General features: G+C 46.5%; 1 protein-coding gene across 9 annotated transcripts in view; it reads right to left on the bottom strand.

The window, feature by feature from the left end:
* Positions 1 to 25,084, bottom strand: part of LOC139263173 (long-chain-fatty-acid--CoA ligase 1-like) — a 232,975-nt gene that overhangs the window by 99,915 nt on the left and 107,976 nt on the right. The window lies entirely within an intron of this gene.

Consider the following 25,084-nt stretch of genomic DNA (forward strand, 5'->3'; position numbering starts at 1 on the left):
TTCACTACCTTCAGTATCTCCATTCTTGACCATCGGTCTGTCTCCACGCTAGTGACCATTTTTTTATCCCCTTACACCAACCATTCTACATGCAAAGCTGCAACATCTTCCATTCTCTTATTTCTCGTCATCATGCACTATACATAAGTGAGACATGGGTAGACAAACTGTGCTCGTCTACCTCAATTAGTCCTAGCTGCATACCAACTTGGAAAACAAGCAAAAGTTGACCCATTAACTTCATAATAGCCCCCAAGAATACTGCCTGCTCAAAGGCGACCCTGAATATAAACTGTATGATAAGTGGAGACAAAGATTTAGACTGAAGGTCGAGTGGTACAAGGTTCGTTATAAATGAAGCTGCAGATATCCCCAACCCTCAGTCATTTTTGTAGGGGTAAAAGCAGTCAAATACATGATTATAAATATTCGCAGTTAAGGTGCATGATTTATCTTCTGAGGGCAGTGCTCTCTTCTCCCCCTTCCAAACCAAATCCATTTCATGGCCTATGGGTTCACATACACAAATCATGAAGATGGCAGAGCAAGTTGCAAGCCATCAAAAAATATATATTTTGGGGCTAGATTTTCCACTATGATTGCAATCACCCAAAAATGGTCAATATTTCCGGCTTTAGGTGATTTTTTATTTTTCAGGATCGCTGGAATATCGCCCATTTTAAACACCGCTAGTTTCAGCTTTTTATTTTGGGCAATAGCCTTAGCAATGTATTCAGTTGTGTAAGGCCGGCGTCCATAGCAACGACCATTCTGCGCATGCGCGGTTTATTTTCAGGCAAATAACTTTTCCCACGATTCGGGAGGTCAGGGGTCATCTGCGCATGCTCAGAAGACAAAGGGAGGGAGAGAGGAAAGGAAGCTTTTCAATGAGGGTGGATTTTGAAGGAGTGCTGAATCTAAAATGATGAAAATATCCCAGGAGGATTCGGGAGAGTATCTGCAGGAGGTTGCAGAGAGAAGGAGGGCTAAAGCCTTCTCAGACGAGGCTAATGAGGCCTTAGTCAATGAGGTCGAAACTCGGTGGGCGTGGGAAACCTTCACCTCGAATTTATCAAAATATATGGGGTGAGATCGCCGATATTGTTTCGTCAGTGTCCCACGACAGGCGTGAGTCAGACCAGTGCGGCAAGTGTAAGTATTAAATTATGAGATTTTAAATTGTAATGATCCAATGAATTAATGAGAATGTAAATCTGCCGGATTGTAATTAAGCTGGGTAATCTTGCATAGCTTCTCTGCTAAGATTTGGACTGCGGTCGGAGCCTGCGCCCTTTAAGTCTAATTTGGGCACCGTCTCCTTTTTGGTTAGGTTAGTGGATGGGGCACGACTGAGCACTGAGGGGTCCAGTCACCTTTACCCAGACTGTGTGAGTCTCTCCGGCTGCTGTCACTCACACAGTGAGCCAGCCTGGACTGGGGGAGAGCTGCCCTGGGACACTAGCTCCAGCCACAGCCCATGGACACGGTGCCCCTTCCCAGGGGTAAGCCATTTAGGACCGAGATGAGGAGAAACTTCTTCACCCAGAGAGTGGTGAACCTGTGGAATTCTCTACCACAGAAAGTTGTTGAGGCCAATTCACTAAATATATTCAAAAAGGAGTTAGATGTAGTCCTTACTACTAGGGGACCAAGGGGTATGGCGAGAAAGCAGGAATGGGGTACTGAAGTTACATGTTCAGCCATGAACTCATTGAATGGCGGTGCAGGCTCAAAGGGCCGAATGGCCTACTCCTGCACCTATTTTTTATGTTTCTATCACACTCCTGTCATTGCCGAGCTCACCAGCGGTCCCGATTTCTCCTCCTGGGGGACCTCCATTGAGTCAAATAAACCACCTACCTCCCCTCAGGTGCCGAATGCAACAACCCGTGGATGGGGCCCTTCCTGGAGATTGTACGCGAGATGTTTGGTATCAAGCATTAGTTCCTAAACAAGATCTTATTAAATATTTTCTTTGAATGAAGATGTTATAACCATGCATCTATTGTGGATACAAACCATATTGGCATATAATGTTAGAATCTGTTGTCTTTCCGTAATAGTACTTAGTCAATTAGCTTATGTTATGCTCTTGTCACGTTTGCAGAGGAAGGTATCTAAGAATCGGGCAGAGCAGAGGGGCACCGGAGGAGGCCCTGCTAAACTACAGCCGCTCACCGACTTGGAGGAACGTGCTGCAGCACTACTGGGCAGCCACAATCCTTCTGCCACCCGTGGTGGTGTAGATCCCATTGTGCGCCACATGAGTAATGTGTAAAGCAAATTTAAAGTAATTAATGGTATTTCATTATAATATGAGTGATGTCATGTTATAAGAACATAAGAAATAGGAGCAGGAGTAGGCCATACGGCCCCTCGAGCCTGCTCCGCCATTCAGTAAGATCATGGACTCAGTTCCACTTCCCCACCCGCTCCCCATAACCCCTTATCGTTTAAGAAACTGTCTATTTCTGTCTTAAATTTATTCAATGGCCCAGCTTCCACAGCTCTCTGAGGCAGTGAATTCTACAGATTTACAAATCTCTGAGAAATTTCTCCTCATCTCAATTTTAAATGGGTGGCCCCTTATTCTAAGATCATGCCCTCTAGTTCTAGTCTCCCCCACCAGTGGAAACATCCTCTCTGCATCCACCTTGTCAAGCCCCCTCATAATCTTATACGTTTCTATAAGATTACCTCTCAATCTCTGAATTCCAATGAGTAGAGGCCCAACCTACTCAACCTTTCCTCATAAGTCAACCCTCTCATCCGCGGAATCAACCTAGTGAACCTTCTCCGAACTGCCTCCAAAGCAAGTATATCCTTTTGTAAATATGGAAACCAAAACTGCACGCAGTATTCTATGTGTGGCCTCACCAATAGTTAGAGCTGGAGCAAGACTCCTCTGCTTTTAAACTCCATCCCCTTTGCAATAAAGGCCAAGATACCATTGGCTTTCCTGATCACATGCTGTTCTTGCATACTATCCTTTTGTATTTCATGCACAAATACCCCCCAGGTCCTGCTGTACTGCGGCACTTTGCAATCCTTCTCCATTTAAATTAATAACCTGAGAGTAGTACAGAGAAAGTTAAGAACATAAGAAATAGGAGCAGGAGTAGGCCATTTGGCCCCTCGAGCCTGCTCTGCCATTCAATAAGATCATGGCTGATCTGATCATGGACTCAGCTCCACTTCCCTGCCTGCTCCCCATAACCCTTTATTCCCTTATCGCTCACAAATCTGTCTATCTCCGCCTTAAATATATTCAATGACCCAGCCTCCACAGCTCTCTGGGGCAGAGAATTCCATAGATGTACAAGCATATGATTTAATCATATGTAACATCTCTTGTTCACATTTATTGCAGTAGTGTTGCTCCTCGTACATATATGTCAATGCAGCGCAACCATTCTCATGTCTACCCTTCTCTTCTAATAGCCTCAATTATGTTTTGCAGCTACCGAGACTCCCGAGGTGCAAAGGGAGGCCCCTGCAAGAACCCCTTTGCCGCTGCAGGTGGTCATCACCATGGGTGCAGAAGAGGAAACAACTGAGGAGGAGGAAGATGACCACCTGTCATCTGTGGTACCTGCGGCCACGTCTTCATCGACGGATGACGTAGCGGGGTCAAGCAGCTTGCAGCAGGCCACTCCAAGGCGTCCAGTGCCCACGCCGACCCCACGGAGGTTGAGTCGGCGAGGTAGGCACACGCTGAGACGGACAGATCCAAATGAGGACATAATCTCACTGTCAAGTGCGAGCGTCAACATAGGTCGAGAGCTCCTTCAAGCGCTTGGTGGGTTGACCGGAAACATTGCCACACTGTCTGCGCGAATAACGGAGGGCATGGATCGGATAGTTGTGGCAATGGGGCAAACAACCGACGCTGTCCATGCCTTGTGGCTTGCGATAGTGTCAGGAGATGGCACTGCACCGCAAGGTGCCATCCCACCAAGCACCAGGACAGATGCGAGACAGGAGGAAGAATTTCCTTCTGACTCGGAAGATGTTTCTTCGGAAACGTCTTCTCCTCCAGCCACTGAGGAGATTCTGCTGACGTCACACCGCCTCCCCCACCCCCAGGCCTCGAGGTCTGCTGCTGCAAAACATCTTGGTCCCATTACTCGGGGAGTTAATACAAGAATACAAGGGGTGGTAAAGGTGCAGGAGGGAAGCGTGGCCGAAGGTAGGGAGGGGGGGGATGCTGTATATAGTTCTTGTTAAAAATAAATTGTTGTTAAATGTTCACTGTCGGGATGGTGGGAGGGTGTTATATTATTGTTGTGCTACAAATGTTGTTGACTGCTCATGGTTGTGGTGGGGGGGGGGGGGGGGGGCGGTTATATATGTTTGTTCTAAAAAATTTCAAATTTGTCTTCAATTATTAAACATTTTTATTTAACTTTACAATTATCCTGAAGTGTCTTCGAATAACGTAAGGTAAAACATCAATACAATGGCCATGGCCAGGCAAGGATGAAACATAACGCAACTGTAACTGTCGCCAATGTAAGTTCACGCAAAGTGCTCATTTATGAGCTGCTGACACAAGAGTTTTACAGCTGCGTAATAACCACGGGGCTTTCCTAGTGTTGTATGGGGAAGCGGAGGCATGGGTTCATCGTCAGGCTGACTGTGCTCGTCATCCTCCTCCTCGTCCTCCTCTTCCACTTCCCCTCTCTCCTGAGGTGGACCGGCCGTCCCATCTGGCAATTGTTGTCCTCTCCTCATAGCTAGCTTATGCAACATGCAGCACACCACAATAAACTCAGCGACCTGCTCAGAGTGGTATTGTAGATTGCCTCCTGAGTGGTCCAGGCATCTGAAGTGCTTGCACTCCAATTGTCTTTTCGATGACATTGCATGTAGCTATATGGCTTTAATTGTAGCGCTTCTCGGCCATATCCTTTATCCCCTAGCATCCAACTGTGACCTTGTAGCTGACTGTTAAATAGGTCAGAGAAAGTGCTGTCACGCAAGATGTGCGCATCACGGATACTGCCATGATTATTTGCTTGTAGTCGACAACGAGCTGCACATTCAGGGAGTGGAATCCCTTTCGGTTCCAAAACACCTCTGCATCCTGTAAAGGTGCTCACAGGGCGATGTGCGTATAATCTATTGCTCCCTGCACCATGGGGAAGTTTGCTATTCACAAGAAACCCAAAGCCCTCTCAGTCTGTGCCTCCCTGGTCATAGAGAAGTTTATAAAGTCCATCCTGCGAACGTAAAAGGCTTCAGTCATCTGTCAAATGGAGCAATGTGTGGCGTGCTGAGAGATCCCGCAAATGTCGTCAGCTGAAGCCTGAAAGGAGCCCGATGCGTAGAAGGAAAGTGCCGCAGTAACCTTAACCTCAACGGGCAGTACGGTCCTGATGGTGCTGATAGGTATAAAATCTCCCTTAATTAGCTGGCATATCTCAATGATGAACCCCTTTTGGAAGCGCAGCGTCCTAACGCGCGTGTTATCGGACAAGTTCAGGTATGATCGCTTTTCCTGTAAATGGATTGGGTGCAATGTCTCCTCCTCTGCAGCAGTCTGCCATCTCTTTGATTGGGCACATTGGGTATATGCTCTTCAATATAGCTTCTCCCATCTCTATTCTGCAGCATGTGATTAGTGATCAATACTGGTTGAGAAATGACAGGCCCCATCACTAAAAATCGCTATAAATGCCCTTAATTTGTCCTCAACAGATACAAATGTCATTAGATGATTCGCACGAGTCAAAAAGGCCCTTAAAATCATTCACAAATTGATTCTCCTCACAAGCACTTGAAGCAGCCTTTTAGTACAGATCCTCGGAGTTAGAAAATGGCATCCGTAGTGCCGAGTAATGCAGAGGTGAGTGCAGCTTTTCTTCAGCGGCTTTTTCGACCAGCGATCATTTCGGCGAATTGTGGGCGAAATACCAAAAGTAATAGTCGTCGATAATTTGGGCGTTAATCAGGCGCAAGTTTCCATTTTCAGTACTATTCTCGGCCTTGCACGTGGATGACGTCATTTTTTTTTAAAATTAGGCCGGGCGATGCAGCTCATTCGTGTGTGCTGAAAGTTGGGTTGGTGATAAAAGGGCTATAATCGGGCACTAGTTTCCACTTTTTAGCAAATATGGGCGATAGCCTGCATCTCAGCTCTTATATGGGCGCTAAATGGCCGATGATGTGCCGAAAGTCTAGCCCATGGTATCCATGGCTTTATAAATAGAGGCAGAGAATACAAAATCAAGGAAGTTATGATAAACCTTCAAAAATTACTGGTTTGGTCTCAGCTCGAGAGTATTGTGGCCAATTCTGGGCACCACACTTTTAAGGAAGGATGTCAAGGCCTTAGACAGGGTACAAAGGAGGTTTACTAGATTGGTATCAAGGATGAGGGACCTCAGTTACGTGGAGGGACAGGAGGAGCTGGGGTTGTTCTCCTTAGAGCAGAGAAGGTTAGGAGGAGATTTAACAGAGGCGCTCAAAATCAAGTGTTTTGATGAGTAAATAAGGAGGAACTGTTGCCGGACTGCAGAGAAGGATAACTGATAGGTACACATACACTGAACAGTTTTGCAACGATCGATGCAAAAAATGGCAATAATGCCAATCCCATCGTGTCATAAATCAAGAGACAAACTCTTAAAAATCAAGAATTTGGTATAGAAATGAGGCGTTGCTATTTCTTTTCCAAACATAAACCAATTAGCTTGACAGTTGGTTTACAAACCTCATTAGTGGCTTATTTAATTTCTAACAGGTCAGAGCTCTTTAAAAAGCTATATACTGCATCCAAAAATGCTTTACAAAACACTTTTAAAGAATCCTACCACGTTGCTATGCATCTCAGAGTAAGCCACTCCGGGAAGGGGCTGCTCGCGCGGAGTCCAGATCACCTCGGATCTTCAATAGCAATACCATCCTCCCGGGGGTGGGGGGAAACACAGTGACCCGCCCCTTGGATTCTCCCGGGCGGCCCCATACATACTCCCCCTGTCCCCAGAGAGCACACATCCTCCTCACCTGTTGAACAGTCAGCTGACTGTGCAGCAGCACGTCCTCATGTCTCGCGGACTGATTTTGGAGGTGGTGTGGTGGATTGGTGGCCTCGCTGTGGCGTGACTCGCAGGCTAGCCTCACTCTGCTTTTGATCGTTACTCTCTCCGGAACATGACCTCTTCCAGTCCTACAACCCTCCAAGATATCGGCTCTCCTCCAATTCTGGCCTCTTGCGCATCCCCAATTTTAATCGCTCCATCAATGACGGCCATGCCTGCAGTTGCCTAGGCCCTACGCTCTGGAATTCCCTCCCTAAACCTCTTGTTCCTCCTTTAAGACACTCCTTAAGGTCTACCTCTTTGACCAAGCTTTTGGTCACCTGTCCTCATGGTCTACTGATAGCTGATCACATGACCTCGACTGAGTGAGATATTGGCCTTGGAGCGATGAGTGGATTATTTTGTGTCAGAGTTGCTGATTTTATCTCTAACACTTGCGTAGTTTTAGATCTTTTCCAGATACGTATCACAATGTTCAGACATAAATCTAGCCTGCCTGCGAGTCCTTGCACAAGTGACAGGCACAGTGTGAAACACAAGTTCCCGTCCGTGCATAGTTCACAGCTGAATTTATTTTGAAATTGGTTGCATTTTAAACATGCAGCAAAGTGGCAGAAAGGGCAGTAACCAGAGGTCACAGACTTAAGATAATGGGTGAAAGAACCTGAGGGAAGTGTAAGGTTACTAATCTTCAGAAAACCACAGAAGGAGACCATGAACTAAAAAATTAATCCAAGCTTTTGGAACTTAATACAAGCTTTTGGAATTAAGCTGGACAATTAAGGACATTCTGTGGTCAGGAACAAAAACTGACTTCATGCATAATAACAATGGAGTTGTTAAGTGAGGCCCTGAACTTGATTGACCAGGGTGGGGAAAAACAAGCCCACTGGAGACACCAAGTCTGTAAAAAGACCAGACAATAAAGGAACCACACCAGGTGCACATTTTTTTGGGACGAGGTGTCAAGATGAGAAATCAACTTGAGCCTTGCAGACTCAGTGTGCAAATGGGAAAACAGACAAGTTCATTATTGCAGTCAATCAACTAAGGGAACCACCAAACAATGTACTGATGCAAACACTTTATCAAAACCCCAGTGGTGGGAGATCAGTCAAAACCTGGATATAAATATGCGAGCTAGAAGCAGCTCAGCAGAAGACGGAAGGAGGACAGGAACAGATGGAAGAAGAAACACACAGAAAAAGTAGAAGGACACATGTACAGATGGACACAGGTCGAATAAATGAACAGACGAACGGATAGAAGGACATGCAGTACAGAACGTACACGAAAGGAACAGCACTGCAGAGAACGGCCAGAACAACCACCACCAGTCATGGAACCAATGACCACGAACCTACAATAGCTACAGCCAGGAAGAGTGATTGTATGTTTTCAGTCGAGTTCTCTCAGAAGTCTAGTTGCGTAGTTTTGGTCGGTTTTTGTGCATAATAAAACTGACACTGGGTTAAGCCTAAATTTTGTGCCACGTGTTGTCCTTTCCCACTATAAGTTCCGAGGTCTAAGAATCAGAGTAGAGTGAAAAACAAACACCCTACAGAAGATGAGGAATATATAAATATATATTTTTTTAAATGCAGCAAGTGGTTATGATCTGGAATACACTGTCTGAACAGGTGGTGGAAGCAGATTCAATAGTAACTTTCAAAAGGGAATTGGATAAAGGCTCAAAAAGAACAATGTGCAGGGCTATGGGGAAAGAGCGAGGAGTAGGACTAATTGGATATCTCTGAGAGCTGGCACAATGGGCCGAATGAGCTCATTCTGTGCAGTTTGGATTTTATGATTCCAATCACTGGTAATTCCAGAAATCCAGTGACAGCAATGTTCAAATATTGCCAGCTAACTCATTCGCACCAGGGTACATCCCAATCATCTCAAAAACGCAGCTGTAAATAGATTTGAAGAAAATAAACCTGCAATAATCCCTTTAAGCTGTGTGGCTGCTCGGCAGCTCCCGTGCAGCTGGCTTACTGGCTTTTAAACAGTAAAAACCACACGTGTGCCATGTTGAATGGGCCGCGCAGCCCCCTCCGAAAAAATTAAAGGAAACTTTGCATCAGACAAAAGATAGGCAGGCTCCAGAACACGTCGCATAGTGAAGTTTTAAAAAGTATGTTAGGTATAATTTCTTGCAGGACAAACACTAAATAAACACACCTGTAACTGCGACGCTCAGAAATTACCCGCTTATTTTAAAACTTGTTTTGCATTGAGCTCATGTACAGGCAACACCAAGGAAAATTATTTCTAACCGACTGTTGGTATGAACCAATCCAATTTCAGTGATAAAAATGTACCTCTCTCACAAACAGCTGACGAAGTGACTGACTGCATGTACAATGCAGTTCTATAACCAGCCACTAAGATGCACCTTTTCGTACAAATTTTCACTCACTGGAGAAATAATGGGCCTGAAATCGCGCTCCCATGGGCACGTACGAGCCCATAGGGTCCCTGCAAGTTCCGGGTTTAGGTATGCAAAGTGCATGCTTCGAAATCCGGTACTTGCGATCTGACGTATGCGAAGAAAAAGGGCCCAGTGAATGTCCTTCAAATTCTTACGCTAGTAAAAGCAGGCGTATAAAATATATAATGTTATCACTCATTTATATATTAAAAACTCTGTCCAGCAAGGTAAGTTTATTTTTAGCCCTGTTAAAGCACTTTTTTTTTTAAATTCAAAAATACCATTTTAATTAATTTTAAATATGTAATGTGTTTTTAAAATTTATTTCCAGTGTTTGTGTGTTTTGAGGGTATTCCCATTCATACAGTTCGTAGTTCCGTATATACGGAATTACCGTAAGTGTGAATGGGAATACTCCTACTCTGATAGGCCGGCCACGTGATCCCAGAGATATATATAAAACCCGTTACAAAGAGGACACCCTGAAAGCCTCCCTGATAAAGTGGGCCCCTAATGGCCTTCGCAGAGAGCCCCAGGACCACAAGTCGCCAAACCTCCGGGACCACCCGGTACTTTGGTAGAAATGATTGCGATCGTTAGCCTCCGACCTCAATTTCTGGGCCATTATTCTAAAGTACTGGCGCACTTGGTCGGATACATCAAAATCTCAAGTAGGAACCGTAATAATGTGTACATGGATTTTCATTGTGACCTCTATGATTTGCTCCAAAAAAAAGCATTTAATAGTGCAAGCAAATTTACAATTAGCTGATATGGCAGCCAATTGCATTATGTAACACATAGGACGTATGAAAGAAAGCTTGCAGACTTTTATTTCACTATATTATGTGCAATGCTGTAAAATCTATACCATACTAGGGTGGGCTGAACCAAGATTCAGGTAGAAGAGTGAAGCAAGCCATAAAAATGTCAAATGTGCAGGCTTCAAGTACTCCTGGATGCTTCCATTTCACAGTGTGTTTACACATAGGGTACATATTAAAAGATTGAACTGTTACAAAAGACTTGGCTAAGTTACAATACATTGCACAAGTTCTAACTGACCATATTGAAGCCTCGATGTTGCTTTAGTTTTCAGCACCAGTTCTAAAAAGGCAGTTTCATCGATTCGATGTACAACAAAAGGGAATAAAAGTGCTCGGATGTAACGTGTATCGGTCATCAACTGCGGCATTACATATAAAAGTCACCACCCCACTCTAAGGCAATGAAATAGACATGGGCCTAGAAATTTGATGGTGCCACACCCATGTTTTAGGCGCTGGTCAGTGCTTCAATGCTGGGGATGTTGGCCTGGTCGAGGATGCTAATGTTGGTGCGTCTGTCCTCCCAGGGGACTTGATCAGCTCCGCTGGGCAGGCCACATTGTTCGCATGCCAGATACGAGATTGCCAATGCCAGCGCTATACTCGGAACTCCTTCACGGCAAACGAGCCAAAGGTGGTCAGAGGAAACGTTACAAGGACACCCTGAAAGTCTCCCTGATAAAATGCGACATCCCCACTGACAGCTGGGAATCCCTGGCCAAAGATCGCCCTAAGTGGAGGAACTGCATCCAGGAGGGCTCAGAGCACCTCGAGTCTCATCGCCAAGAGCGTGCGGGAAACCAGTCCCACCCACCCTTTCCCTCAACGACTATCTGCCCCACCTGTGACAGAGACAGTGGTTCTCGTATTGGGCTGGTCAGCCACCTAAGGACTCATTTTAAGAGTGGAAGCAAGTCTTCCTAGATTCCGAGGGACTGCCTATGATGATGATTTAGGCGCTGAACAGGCACCCAAGCCTCCAATATGGTGGGCGGGATACGGGCGCTCATTGAGCAAAAGTGTGCTGCCCACATTAGTATAAGCAAAATAATAGGGGTCCAAGGCCTGTGCCCGAAACACCGAGCGGTGCAGACATTCTCCTCCCAACCCCGCGTTAAACTGAGCCAGCGATTACTCGCCGTCCCGCCTGATCACCGCCTCAACTCCCATCGCGATATCCCGATTGCTCCCCGTCCCCCCCACCCCCTCCCGATCACATACCCTTCCCCTTGAACGGTCTAATTCAAAGCCCCTTCACCGACAAGGGGCCATCCAGCAGGTGTTTGCAGCTCACGGGGTCTCACGTAAACGAGGCCAAACCATTTCCTGCATCCAGTTCACTCTGGCGGACCAAATGTCGAGGCCATGAGCTCTACAACATTCCAGCACCCACACGAGTGAAGGGGAATAGTATACATCACACTGCATACCAGTAGCTCCAGCTCTACCTCCGCAGACCAACCTTTCTCTACAACTAAAACATTGCACCATCTCAGGAACCCGATATTCTACTTTCCATAACTAGATCCTTCTGACAGCCTTTGTAATACTTGCTCCAGTGGTCCCTAATATTCTCCAGCAGTGCAACTGATGGAAACTTAAATTTATGTTTGCAAAGGGTAAGAGACGCTATACAAAAATGTATAAAGCCTTTTGGGGTGGGGAAGGAGGAAAAAGAAAAGGAAATTAAAGGCTGGAATTCAATCCTGGTATGGAGGTTTGTAAACCATCTGAATTTCACTCCCACAATAAAAAGAATCTGTGGTGAGTTTGCAGAACTAATTTAAGAGGCATTCACATTTTTGTTATTCTGTAGATAATCTCCATTACCAATAGTCTGAATTTCCACTGTACAAGATTTCACCCCAAGCTCATTGAAACTGGTTTTATTGCCCACCTTGCAATGATTATTTGTATTCAAACCTAAAATAAAATTCTATAATTTTTTTTTAAAGTATACATTATGGGCCCAAGTTTCCACATGATTTGCGCCTGATTTTTAGGAGCAACTGGTGGAGAACGGACTATCTTAGAAATCGTAATTCTCCACTTTTTTTCTACAGTTCTAGTCAGGTAGAACAGTTCTACTTTGGAACAGAATTTTTTCTTCAAAAGGGGGCGTGTCCGGCCACTGACGCCTGATTTCAACGTTTCCACAGTGAAAACGTACTCCAAACTAACTTAGAATGGAGCAAGAGAAGATTTTTGTAGAACTGAAAAAACCTGTTCTACACATTAAAAAATCAGGCGCAGGTTACAAATTAGGCGTCCAGTACGAGGTGGGGGGGGGGAGGGGGGAGGAAGGGAAGTCATTAAATTCTACAATAAATCCTTATTTATACTTCTACAAATATTATACAAATAAATCCAACCTGAATAAACATTTATAAGTAAAGAAAAGATTAAATAAACCATCTTCCTGCCTGTGTGAAAGTGCTTCAGCCAGCCTCACAAGTTAGTTCATTCGTTCCCGACGGCAGGGGGGAGGGGGGGGGGGGGGGGGGGGGGAAGAGGAGGAAGCCATTCCCGATGGCAGGCGGGAGGGAGGGAGTGCGGGCCCGACCGACCGCCCGAACGCAGCGGGGTGGGGGAGGAAGACGTTCCCGACGGTGGGCGGGCCCGACCGCAGCTGGGGGGGGGGGGGGGGGAGAGGAAGATGTTCCTGACGGTGGGCGGGAAGGAGACAGTGAGGAGGCTGCAGGAAGCCTCAGTGCTAATGACAATGTGCTTTTATTAAAAAAATGTTCAAAAATTAAACAGCTACAAAGAACTACAAAAATGGCCGAGTGCCAATGTTTCCTTCACACTGCGCGTGCGCGAACGCTCCAACGCGCACACGCAGGGTTGCCGGCAGAAAAAAAAACAATTTAAATAGTACCCGCCACCTCCCACTTACAAAATCGGCGCGAGTGTAGGCTCCGCCCCCCTGGGCGCCACGCCAAACAGACAAGGAGCTGCAGGGCGCTCCAGAATCGCGAGTTTTTTTTCCGGCGCCGTTTTAGGCGCGAAAAACGGGCGCCCAACTCGGAGAGGCGCCCGTTTTTTATCGTGTGGAAACTTTGGCCCTATGTAACTAGCCAGTTAAGGATTAGTTTAGCTTTATATCCCATCAATGGCATAGTTCAGTTTTAACTTTGAGCTTTATGCAACAAACTCCATCAAGGCCAGGCGTGTTAATCATTTAAAAGTCACACAACTTTTACAACATTATTAAGAGATCTGGGTGTCTGAAACAGGTTCCTTTACTGATCGGGTTTTCAGCACAAAAACATGCACTATTTTGAAGAATTTGGACGACAAAGCATAAAAGCTCATCTGGTTCACTAATGTCCTTTAGGGAAGGAAACTTGCCGTCCTTACCTGGTCTGGGCTACATGTGATTCCAGACCCACAGCAATATGATTGACTCTTAACTGCTCTCTGAAATGGCTGAGCAAGCCACTCAAGGCCGGTTCTGGGGGAGGTGGGACCAGTACAAACCGGACGGTCTGCACCTGGGCAGGACCGGAACCAATGTCCTAGGGGGAGTGTTTGCTAGTGCTGTTGGGGAGGATTTAAACTGATATGGCAGGGGGATGGGAACCAATGCAGGGAGACAGAGGGAAACAAAAAGGAGGCAAAAGCAACAGACAGAAAGGAGATGAGGAAAAGTGGAGGGCAGAGAAACCCAAGGCAAAGAACAAAAAGGGCCACTGTACAGCAAAATTCTAAAAGGACAAAGGGTGTTAAAAGAACAAGCCTGAAGGCTTTGTGTCTTAATGCAAGGAGTATCCGCAATAAAGTGGATGAATTAACTGTGCAAATAGATGTTAACAAATATGATGTGATTGGGATTACGGAGACGTGGCTCCAGGATGATCAGGGCTGGGAACTCAACATCCAGCGGTATTCAACATTCAGGAAGGATAGAATAAAAGGAAAAGGAGGTGGGATAGCATTGCTGGTTAAGGAGCAAATTAAGGCAATAGTTCGGAAGGACATTAGCTTGGATGATGTGGAATCTATATGGGTAGAGCTGCAGAATACCAAAGGACAAAAAACGTTAGTGGGAGTTGTGTACAGACCTCCAAACAGTAGTAGTGATGTTGGGGAGGGCATCAAACATGAAATTAGGGGTGCGTGCAATAAAGGTGCAGCAGTTATAATGGGTGACTTTAATATGCACATAGATTGGGTTAACCAAACTGGAAGCAATACGGTAGAGGAGGATTTCCTGGAGTGCATAAGGGATGGTTTTTTAGACCAATATGTCGAGGAACCAACTAGGGGGGAGGCCATCTTAGACTGGGTGTTGTGTAATGAGAGAGGATTAATTAGCAATCTCGTTGTGCGAGGCCCCTTGGGGAAGAGTGACCATAATATGGTGGAATTCTGCATTAGGATGGAGAATGAAACAGTTAATTCAGAGACCATGGTCCAGAACTTAAAGAAGGGTAACTTTGAAGGTATGAGGCGTGAATTGGCTAGGATAGATTGGCGAATGATACTGAAGGGGTTGACTGTGGATGGGCAATGGCAGACATTTAGAGACCGCATGGATGAACTACAACAATTGTACATTCCTGTCTGTCGTAAAAATAAAAAAGGGAAGGTGGCTCAACCGTGGCTATCAAGGGAAATCAGGGATAGCATTAAAGCCAAGGAAGTGGCATACAAATTGGCCAAAAATAGCAGAGAACCCGGGGACTGGGAGAAATTTAGAACTCAGCAGAGGAGGACAAAGGGTTTGATTAGGGCAGGGAAAATGGAGTACGAGAAGAAGCTTGCAGGGAACATTAAGACGGATTGCAAAAGTTTCTATAGATATGTAAAGAGAAAAAGGTTAGTAAAGACAAACGTAGGTCCCCTGCAGTCAGAATCAGGGGAAGTCATAACGGGGAACAAAGAAATGGCGGACCAATTGAACAAGTACTTTGGTTCGGTATTCACTGAGGAGGACACAAACAACCTTCCGGATATAAAAGGGGTCGGAGGGTCTAGTAAGGAGGAGGAACTGAGGGAAATCCTTATTAGTCGGGAAATTGTGTTGGGGAAATTGATGGGATTGAAGGCCGATAAATCCCCAGGACCTGATGGACTGCATCCCAGAGTACTTAAGGAGGTGGCCTTGGAAATAGTGGATGCATTGACAGTCATTTTCCAACATTCCATTGACTCTGGATCAGTTCCTATGGAGTGGAGGGTAGCCAATGTAACCCCACTTTTTAAAAAAGGAGGGAGAGAAAACAGGGAATTACAGACCGGTCAGCCTGACATCGGTAGTGGGTAAAATGATGGAATCAATTATTAAGGATGTCATCACAGTGCATTTGGAAAGAGGTAATATGATAGGTCCAAGTCAGCATGGATTTGTGAAAGGGAAATCATGCTTGACAAATCTTCTGGAATTTTTTGAGGATGTTTCCAGTAGAGTGGACAAGGGAGAACCAGTTGATGTGGTATATTTGGACTTTCAGAAGGCTTTCGACAAGGTCCCACACAAGAGATTAATGTGCAAAGTTAAAGCACATGGGATTGGGGGTAGTGTGCTGACATGGATTGAGAACTGGTTGTCAGACAGGAAGCAAAGAGTAGGAGTAAATGGGGACTTTTCAGAATGGCAGGCAGTGACTGGTGGGGTACCGCAAGGTTCTGTGCTGGGGCCCCAGCTGTTTACACTGTACATTAATGATTTAGACGAGGGGATTAAATGTAGTATCTCCAAATTTGCGGATGACACTAAGTTGGGTGGCAGTGTGAGCTGCAAGGAGGATTCTATGAGGCTGCAGAGCGACTTGGATAGGTTAGGTGAGTGGGCAAATGCATGGCAGATGAAGTATAATGTGGATAAATGTGAGGTTATCCACTTTGGTGGTAAAAACAGAGAGACAGACTATTATCTGAATGGTGACAGATTAGGAAAAGGGCAGGTGCAAAGAGACCTGGGTGTCATCGTACATCAGTCATTGAAGGTTGGCATGCAGGTACAGCAGGCGGTTAAGAAAGCAAATGGCATGTTGGCCTTCATAGCGAGGGGATTTGAGTACAAGGGCAGGGAGGTGTTGCTACAATTGTACAGGGCCTTGGTGAGGCCACACCTGGAGTATTGTGTACAGTTTTGGTCTCCTAACCTGAGGAAGGACATTCTTGCTATTGAGGGAGTGCAGCGAAGGTTCACCAGACTGATTCCCGGGATGGCGGGACTGACCTATCAAGAAAGACTGGATCAACTGGGCTTGTATTCACTGGAGTTCAGAAGAATGAGAGGGGACCTCATAGAAACGTTTAAAATTCTGACGGGGTTAGACAGGTTAGATGCAGGAAGAATGTTCTCAATGTTGGGGAAGTCCAGAACCAGGGGACACAGTCTAAGGATAAGGGGGAAGCCATTTAGGACCGAGATGAGGAGGAATTTCTTCACCCAGAGAGTGGTGAACCTGTGGAATTCTCTACCACAGAAAGTTGTTGAGGCCAATTCACTAAATATATTCAAAAAGGAGTTAGATGAAGTCCTTACTACTAGGGGAATCAAGGGGTATGGTGAGAAAGCAGGAATGGGGTACTGAAGTTGCATGTTCAGCCATGAACTCATTGAATGGCGGTGCAGGCTAGAAGGGCCGAATGGCCTACTCCTGCACCTATTTTCTATGTTTCTATGTTTCTAATTAGGGATGGGCAATAAATGCTGGCCTTGCTCCCGACGCCCACATCAGATGAACAAATGTTTTAAAAACTCGCACCAAGTCCCCCTCACCCATCACCCCTGTGCTCGCTGACCTACACTGGCTCCCAATTAAGCAACGCCTCAAAAAGTTAAAATTCTCATCCTTGTTTTCAAATCCCTCCATGGCCTTGCCCCTCCCTATCTCTGTAATCTCCTCCAGCCCCACAACCCACCGAGATATCTGCCCTCCTCTAATTCTGGCCTCGAGCATCTCTGATTTTAATCACTCAACCATTAGCGGCCGTGCCTTCAGCCACCCAAGCTCTCAGCGTTAGAATTCCCTGCCTAAACCTCTTAGTCTCTCTTTCCTCCTTTAAGACGCATCTTAAAACCTATTTTTTGACCAGGCTTTTGGTCATCTGCCTGTTTTTCTCCTTATGTGGCTCAGTGTCAACATTTGTTATAACACTCCTGTGAAATGCCTTGGGCCTTTTTATGATGTTAAATGTCCTATATAAATGCAAGTTGTTGTTGTATTCAGAATAGCTGTCAGTATCATTAGTACATGTAAGTTAGTTTATAATGCTTATTTTTAATGCTAATTCTTTGAGATTTTGCATACAACGTTGAACATTGGCATTTCATGTTAAGAGACAAGACAAGTTGTTGTCAAGCCTATGGAAAAAGGCTATTTTTTTTTTTTTTAAATCACCCCAGCTCAGCTAGTCTGATTCAACCAATCGATCGAATGCTTCCAGCTCCTCCCCAGAGCTGATGTTTTGGTCACATCAGGCCACCTCGGCACTCAGAACTGCTCTTCTTAAAGTAGACATTTTACAGTGAAATGGAGGGCACGCTAAGGGCATCCCAGGCGGCTGGGGCAATCATTCCAAATGCTGCACAATTAATTGCATGCAATATCAGAGAGTCACTAATAAATCCAACAGGGAATTCAGGAACAATGTCTTTACCCAGAGAGTGGTTAGAATGTGGAACTCGCTACAACATGGAGTAGATGAGGTGAATAGCGTAGATGCATTTAAGGGGAAGCTACATAAACATATGAGGGAGAAAGGAATAGAAGTTGATGTCGATAGGGTGGGATGAGGCTCAGGTAGTGCACAAATGCTGATCTGGACCAGTTGGGCCGAATGGCCTGTTTCTGCGCTGTATATTCTACGCAATTGAGGCTAACTTGCCAAGAGCACATAGACAATGCATTCCAAAAGCCACTCTGCCCATGACACATATTCTGGTTCTGGAATAGAGTTCAAAAGTGCAATAAATCTTCAAATGGCCATTATTTCCTCAATTTTGAATTGTAGCTCTAATCAAGAAAGAAAGCAGCTGTTGCTACAACACAAGTAAAGTTAAGTTAAGAGTTGTGGTTGCTGTTCTACTCAGAAGTTTATTGCTATTATCCCAGACAGTTCAGGAGGCTGTGTTCCCCAATGGTTTAGCAGGTTTATCCACTTCACTGAATTCATAGATGCATTTAGGGGGAAGCAAGAGAAGTATAAAAAGGAGAAAGGAATAGACGGATATGTTGCTCGGGTTAGAGAAGACGCATGTGGAGCATAAACACCGACATAAACCAGATGGGCCGAATGGCCCATTTCTGTGCTGCAAATATGGTGTGATTCTATATAACCAGTGAATAGTCGATCCAAATAAATGACAGCAAGGTAACAAAGGTACTTGTGTTCACTGACTGTATAAATGCAAGTTGTTTTTGTATTCAGAACTGCTGTTAGTGACATTACTACATGTAAGTTAGTTTGAATGTTTACTTTTTTAATGCTTTGAGATTTTGCATACAACGCTGAACATTGGCATTTCATGTTGAGACAAGATATACGATGTGCTGAACAAGTTGTTGTCAAGCCTATGGAAAAAAATGTTTTAAAAAATCTCCCCAGCTCAGCTAGTCTGCTTCAACCAATCGATTTAATGATTCCAGCTCCTCCCCAGAGCTGATGTTTTGGTCACATCAGGCCACCTCGGCACTCAGAACTGCTGTGGTTATTTTCTCGCATTCCAACATCTCATTTGAATGCATACATGAAGTTGTTCAACCATTGGCCCACATTACAGCAAAAAGATTTCTAACTTTTACAGTGTGTTTATGAAAGTTAGTGACCATACTGTGTAACACTTCACAACAGATTTCCAATTTATAAAAACTGGTATTTCAGAAATGTCATCTACACACCTCCCCCCCACTGCCCGCCCGCCCCCCCAACACCATCCCTCTCACCCATGAAGAATGTGAATTTTAAATTGGAGGTGTTGGGGGACAGGGAGCCAATGTAGGTCACTGAACAAGAGCTAGAGGTTAAGCCATGTGAGAGCAGTTAACAGAGATGGGTCACAAGGAGAGGCAATGAAGGAGAAACTCAGGGTGTGGCTTGGGTGGGGGGTAGGAGAACGAGGATTTTAAAGGATAGGGGAGAGGGATGGAACAAGATGAGATGCTCAAAGGAAGAAAAGGTGCTAGAGGAGTGTGTGTGGGGTGGGGGGGGAAGAAAGAGGGAGGAGGAGACCAAGGTGAGATTAATTGATGAGAGCCACACCAGCAGTTTCAGCAGAGCATGTGTTGATGTGATTGCAAGTACAGCCAGGCTTCAGTAAGAGCAAAATATCATGCAATCATCCACAATGATGTTGTAGATTGCAAAGGTATTGTTCGCAAGCGAACAGACAGACAATCTGGAAGGAGATTTGGAGAGGAGCGGTGATTGTTAATCTGCTGGCGGAGGCCAAGGATAAGCAGTGGGGAGGCTGAGCAGGAAGGAAAGAAGTCGGAGAAACTAGCCCTCAGTGGGCGCGCGCTGTGTGGGAACATCAGTGAGAGAAGGATGGGGCGGCTGCTTGTAAGGAAACAGCGACGAGTACCTCAATGAGCCTTTCATAGTGTCATGTATTCAACCAGCATTGTAACCCATGTATAATCTGACCTAAGTTGTACACTGTGAGAACACTGACCACAAGGTGGTGAACTTGTGGGAGACACTCCTAACCTAGACCTTCAGATGTAAAAGGGGAAGCTCCACCCACTTCCATCACTTGAGTGCTATGGAATAAAGGACAGGTCACAGAATGACCTTCTCTCAAACATGGGCCTCGTGTGCATTTATACTGTATAGTAAGGACGTATCAATGGCGACGAGAAACTGGGATTTAAACCACGCAAGCATGGCCACGAGCAGAACAGACGAGAGGTACTGTGTTAAGGAATGGTTGGGACACAGATTCAACATTGTTAAAGCAGCACACAGTTCTCCAGGCAGGCAAGGGCAGTCGGGCATGCTCCAACATGTAGTCGAACTCAGAGGGGGTGTTCGACAGAGACAATGGCAAGTTGAGCGTCGATTCACGCCATTGCAAGGGACAATGTGGCCAGTAATGGGGCCATCAACACCTGTTAATGGTGCACTCAAGGGCAATAACAGGGGCAGTCAGGGACGATCGACTTGCAAGGGACCTTTTGTTTCAAACAGCAGCTCATGCTGGAGGCGTGGAGGCACACACTCAGCCGGAGTTTGCAGAGGTGAGCAAAATACCTGCAGAAATTGCAGAAATGAATGCTGGGGGAAATCGCTGGAAGCTGAAGTTCAGCGAGTTCATGTGGAGCACGTATACAGTTCATACACCAGGACGCCAACGATAAAGATGAACGTGCTCCTGAATGGCATCCCAGTATCAATGGAGCTAGACACGGGGGCCAACCAGTCCCTGATGGGTATCAAACAGTTCGAAAAGTTGTGGGCATCCAAGGCCAGGAGGCCAAAATTATCGCCGATTGACTCACAGCTACGGACATACACAAAGGAGATCATTCCGGTGCTAGGCAGCGCCACGGTAGTCGTGACCCACAAAGATTGGGAGAACAGGTTGCCACTCTAGGTAGTCCCGGGGGACGGTCCTGCACTACTGGGGAGGAGTTGTCATGAAGTGGAAATGGGGCGATGTCAATGCAATTTCCTCTGTGGAGCGAGTATCATGCTCACAGATCCTGGACAAATTTGACTCATTATTTCAACCTGGCACTGGCACTTTCATGGGGGCCAAGGTAGTGATTCACATAAACCCAGACGCCAGGCCAGTACACCACAAGGCCAGAGCGGTGCTGTACGTGATGCGGGAAAAGACAGAAGGCATCATCTCGCCAGTCGAATTCAGTGACTGGGCGAGCCAGATTGTCAAGGCGGATGGGTGGTCAGGATATGTGGCGATTACAAGGTCACCATCAATCGGGTGTCACTCCAAGACCAGTACCCGCTACAGAGAGCGGAGGACCTCTTTGGGACGCTATCCGGTGGCAAACTTTTTTCAAAATTGGACCTGACCTCAGCTTACATGACCCAGGAGCTGGCGAGTGAGTCGAAGAAGCTGACCACCATCACGACACACAAGGGGTTGTTTGAGTACAACTGATGTCCGTTCGGGATTCGCTCGGCCGCCGCGATCTTCCAACGAAATATGGAAAGCCTCCTCAAGTCGATTCCAGGAACAGTGGTTTTTCAGGACGACATTCTCATCACGGGTTACGATATTGAAGATCACCTCCACAACCTGGAGGAGGTGCTATGCAGACTGGACCGGGTAGGGCTGCGACTGAAAAAGGCGAAGTGCGTCTTCCTAGCTCCAGAGGTAGAATTCCTGGGGATGAGGGTAGCAGCAGACGGGATCAGCCCTACTGCGTCCAAAACGGAAGCGATCCAGAGAGCACCCAGACCCCGTAACACGACGGAGCTGCGTTCATTCCTGAGGCTCCTGAACTATTTTGGCAACTTTCTTCCCAAATTGAGCACGCTGCTAGAGCCGCTACACGTGCTCCTACGCAAAGGTCGCAAATGGGTCTGGGGGGACAGCCAGGAAAGGGCTTTTAATAGAGCATGCAATTTGTTATGTTCCAACAATCTGTTGACGCTATATGACCCATGTAAGAAACTTGTGTTAACGTGCGATGCGTCGTCCTATTGTGTCGGGTGTGTGTGTTGCAGCATGTCAATGCCAAGGGTCAGTTACAGCCGTTAGCTTATGCCTCCAGAAGTCTGTCCCAGGCAGAAAGGGGCTACGGGATGGTAGAAAAGGAGGCGCTCGCATGTGTACATGCGGTAAAGAAAATGCACCAGTACCTGTTTGGCAGGAAATTTGAGCTGGAGACAGATCACAAACGCCTAACGTCCCTTTTGGCCGACAACAAGGCCATAAATGCAACGCATCGGCCCACATAGAGGTGGGCACTCACGTTAGCCGCCTATGACTACACTATTCGGCACCGAAAACTGCACCGTGCACTCAGCAGGCTCCCATTAGCCACCACTGAGGGGGCTACCGAGCATGCTGCTGAGATGGTCATGGCTGTTGAAGCTTTCGGAAGCGAAGGCTCACCCGTGACAGCCCGTCAGATTAAAGTCTGGACAAATAGTGACCCGCTATTGTCTCTGGTCAAGAAATGTGTCCTGAATGGGAACTGGGCAGCCACGTACAGGGCATGCCCTGAGAAATTTAAACCATTTCGCAGGTGCAAGGATGAACTCTTGATTCAGGCCGATTGCCTACTGTGTGGAATCCGCGTAGTCATGCCCCAGATGGGCAGAGAGGTGTTCATCAGAGAACTCCACAATGAGCACCCGGGCATTGTCACGATGAAGGCAATTGCCAGGTCACACGTTTGGTGGCCAGGGATAGACGCAGATCTGGAACTTTGTGTTCGCAGGTGCAACACGTGTGCCCAGTTGGGCAATGCGCCCAGGGAAGCCCGCCTTAGCCCCTGGCCATGGCCCGCCAAGCCTTGGTCACGCATCCATGTGGACTACGCAGGTCCTTTCATGGGAAAAATGTTTTTTGTTGTAGTAGACGCCTACTCCAAATGGATCGAGTGTGACATTTTAAATTCAAGCACATCCTCTGCCACGATAGAAAGTCTACGGGCAATGTTCGCCGCCCACGGTCTACCGGATATCTTGGTCAGCGACAATGGCCCGTGCTTCACAAGCACTGAATTCCAGGACTTCATGGCAGGCAATGGAATTAACCATGTTCGAACGGCACCGTTCAAGCCGGCCTCAAACGGCCAGGCAGAACGAGCAGTGCAGATAATCAAACAGGGGATACTCAGATTCCAAGGGGGTTCCCTACAATGCCGCTTATCACACCTCCTATTGGCCTACAGATCCCGACCACACTCGCTCACAGGGGTTCCACCCGCAGAGCTGCTAATGAAAAGGATGCTCAAAACCCATTATCCCTTTTACACCCCACCATGAAAGAAATTGTCGAGAGCAGGTGCCAGTCACAATGTGACTACCATGACAGGAATGCAAGGGGCGTGATGTATTGATGTCAATGACCCGGTTTTTGTCCTTAATTACGCTGCAGGGCCCAAATGGCTCGCAGGCACTGTGGTTGCCAAAGAAACATAGAAAATAGGTGCAGGAGTAGGCCATTCGGCCCTTCGAGCCTGCACCGCCATTCAACGAGTTCATGGCTGAACATGCAACCTCAGTACCCCATTCCTGCTTTCTCGCCATACCCCTTGATCCCCCTAGTAGTAAGGACTATATCTAACTCCTTTTTGAATATATTTAGTGAATTGGCCTCAACAACTTTCTGTGGTAGAGAATTCCACAGGTTCACCACTCTCTGGTTGAAGAAGTTTCTCCTCATCTCAGTCCTAAATGGCTTACCCCTTATCCTTAGACTGTGACCCCTGGTTCTGGACTTCCCCAACATTGGGAACATTCTTCCTGCATCTAACCTCTCTAAACCCATCAGAATTTTAAAGGTTTCTATGAGATCCTCTCTCATTCTTCTGAACTCCAGTGAATACAAGCCCAGTTGATCCAGTCTTTCTTGATATGTCAGTCCCGCCATCCCAGGAATCAGTCTGGTGAACCTTCGCTGCATTCCCTCAATAGCAAGAATGTCCTTCCTCAAGTTAGGAGACCAAAACTGTACACAATACTCCAGGTGTGGCCTCACCAAGGCCCTGTACAACTGTAGCAATACCTCCCTGCCCCTGTACTCAAATCCCCTCACTATGAAGGCCAACATGCCATTTGCTTTCTTAACCGCCTGCTGTACCTGCATGCCAACCTTCAATGACTGATGTACCATGACACCCAGGTCTCGTTGCACCTCCCCTTTTCCTAATCTGTCACCATTCAGATAATAGTCTGTCTCTCTGTTTTTACCACCAAAGTGGATAACCTCACATTTATCCACATTATACTTCATCTGCCATGCATTTGCCCACTCACCTAACCTATCCAAGTCACTTTGCAGCCTCATAGCATCCTCCTCGCAGCTCACACTGCCACCCAACTTAGTGTCAAGAGGGAAATAGGATTCTGGTAGTTAAACTTGCCAATGGACAAATCTGCCGCAAACATGTGGATCAAACAAAAAGGAGGTTCAGCAACCCCATAGAAGAAGCAGAGGAAGAACATTATATCAAGTTCACTCCTCCACAGGTGACCTAACACAGGAACCAAAGGGAGGAGAGCCCAGTCACTGTGAGCAGTCCGGACAGGCCTGAGGCATCGCAAACAGCAGACACTCAGGCCAGCGCCCAACAACCGGAGCCCCAACTCAGGCGCTCTACAAGGGAGCGTAAACCACCAGAGAAATTCAACCTGTGATCCCAATAAGACTTTGGGGGGGGGGGGGGGGAAGTGATGTCATGTATTCAACCAGCATTGTAACCCATGTATAATCTGACCTAAGTTGTGCACTGTGAGAACACTGACCACTAGGTGGTGAACTTGTGGGAGACACTCCTAACCTAGACCTTCAGATATAAAAAGGGGAAGCTCCATCCACTTCCTTCACTTGCGTGCTATGGAATAAAGGACAGGTCACAGACTGACCTCTCAAGCATGGGCCTCGTGTGCATTTATACTGTATAGTAAGGACCCATCACACAGAATACCGGAAAAGGCACAGACGGAAGCCGTGGGGTGGCGGAAGGCAGAGGATAGTGAAAGGATGAGGTAGGGATTTGGGGGGTAGACAAAGTACCAAGGGGGGGTGGAAGAAGAAATGAAAGTTAGCATGTCTGGGTGACAGTAAAAAGGAGACAGCAGAGAAGGGGCCATCTGGGGTAATTAGTAGAGGGGAGAAAAAAAGA

The sequence above is a fragment of the Pristiophorus japonicus genome, chromosome 1 (assembly GCF_044704955.1).
Source record: "Pristiophorus japonicus isolate sPriJap1 chromosome 1, sPriJap1.hap1, whole genome shotgun sequence".
NCBI lineage: Eukaryota > Metazoa > Chordata > Chondrichthyes > Pristiophoridae > Pristiophorus > Pristiophorus japonicus.